This window comes from Propithecus coquereli, unplaced genomic scaffold (assembly GCF_000956105.1).
Source record: "Propithecus coquereli isolate 6110/MARCELLA unplaced genomic scaffold, Pcoq_1.0 Scaffold111, whole genome shotgun sequence".
Lineage (NCBI taxonomy): Eukaryota > Metazoa > Chordata > Mammalia > Primates > Indriidae > Propithecus > Propithecus coquereli.
The window spans coordinates 614362-616453 of NW_012135081.1; positions in this window are offsets into that span (position 1 = coordinate 614362).

Sequence of the window (2092 nt, forward strand, 5' to 3'; positions counted from 1 at the left end):
TAATAAATAAAGATTAAGATTAATTTTATCTTTGATTACCTTTCTGTTTGTTCCTCCCTTAAGTTACTTTCTAATTCCACAGTATTACCCTTCTCTGTAATATGTTTGATCTTTCCTTCCCCCATTTCAAAAAGTCTTCCATATTTAGGGGAGAAAACCCCTTTTGCTTGGTCTTGCTACCACTCTGGCTAATACCCTGTTTCTTTGATTGCTTTCTTGTCAAACTTATCAGTTGAATAGTTAAGAGGCTTGGGCTCCACTTTTCTACCATCTGTTCTCGTATTAAACCCCTACATTCTAATATACCCTAATTCTCCTCTGAAACTGAAAGAGCACCCTGCCACTCAAGCTCCCACAAGGCTTGGAATGTTGTAAGCATTCAGTGAATATTAGTTGAATAATGAATAAAATGAGAAACTTTACAGTACGATTGCTGAGAACCCTCTAATATTCCCAATCAATGGGTTTAAAGAAATGTCATAAGAAACTATCTTACCCAAATTCAATCTAAATGGATGCTCTTGTATAGCATGAATTTTCTTGTTTTACTGAGAAATCCATGGTTTGTATAAGATTCAGGGAAGACTTTTTAAATATTATGTATTAGAGAAAGTTTAACTCTCCAGGCAAATTTATTAGCAAAAATTTCTTTTCTATTTATTCTATCAGAAGAACTCAGACCATTGTTTTTCCAGTTCAGTGATACTAAGAGCTTTGTTCTTGAAAAGTCAACCGAAAAAAAAAAATGTAGAATGGTGTTTACCTTAAAAGATATTAGGGAAAAGAACATGTAAGTTATTGTCGATTGTATTCCGTTCTGCAGCAATCTTCTCCTAAGAAGTGTATTTACCAGACCACAGCCAGACAGGGTGACCAGGCTGTCCTTTTGGTTATTGAGAATAGCCATTATGACCCCAGAGTCATATATCGTTAAACACAACAGTCTCAGCTTTGGTCAATTTTATTTCTCTTTTGAGAAATGAGGTAGACTGGTTGACAGTTAATATTTTTGCTTTATCTGTCTAGTAGATAGTATTAGTTTGCTAAAAGTTACTACAGCAAGCTTTCTTTGATTATAGAAGTCTTCTTATCTGTTACTATTTAGATCTTATATAGTTTACTATTAATTGAAAAAAGTTGGTTAAAGCAGGAAATAAAATATATATACATAAGATTTCATTTTAGTTTAAAACAAAAGTACATTTATTCACCAATCTTTTGATGTATTTAGTGAGTCTTCTGATTAAAACTCTTAATGTTTCTGGCATTAGTTATACCCTGTGGTATGTTGCTTGCAAATTCTATTTACAGCTTTTTTAAATGCAGTGAGAACTCTTAGAGACTTGAAGTAATGAGTATAGACTCCTCCTAGATTTTCAAATTTCTCCCAAGCTTGTATATGTGTCTCCCCCACACTTAAACTGGGTACAATTTTTAAAATAATTAATATTATTGAGTCTTCCAGAGCCTTCAACTTAGTTTTCAAAGCTATAGCAACTTTTCTTATATTCATAGTTCATTAATGTATTTAGTATCATTACAATTACGTAATTGTAATTATGGACACAACTGACATTACATAGGTTTGAGAACAACAAATACATCAGACTCTTAGTAAGTGCAGTGGGAGCAGAAATGCCCCAGTGTATGCCAGTGTCACCTCTTAGCTCACTGGTGTGCAGCTGGGGGTGTCATCAGTAGATACTAAGGAAATGGAGAGCATCAGTTAAATTGTGAAGGTAAGAGGTAAAAGAATATCTTTAGTTTTTTTCTTCTTTTTGGTAAAATTTTTTTGGGGGGATGCGTAATATATGTAAAATAAAATACAAAATCCTTAAGGGTACAACTTGATGAATTTTTATAATGTGAACATACCCATGTAACTACTACTCAGATCATGAAAATAGAACATTACCAGGATCCTAGAAGCCTCTCTTTGTGCCCTGACCCAGATTCTCTCCCCGACCAGTATTCTGACTTCTCTTACTATAGACAAGTTTTACTTGGTTAAGAAGTTCATATAAATGGAAACATGCAGCATATACTCTTTTGTACCTGACATGTTTTTGCTTAGCATTATTATTATTTATTT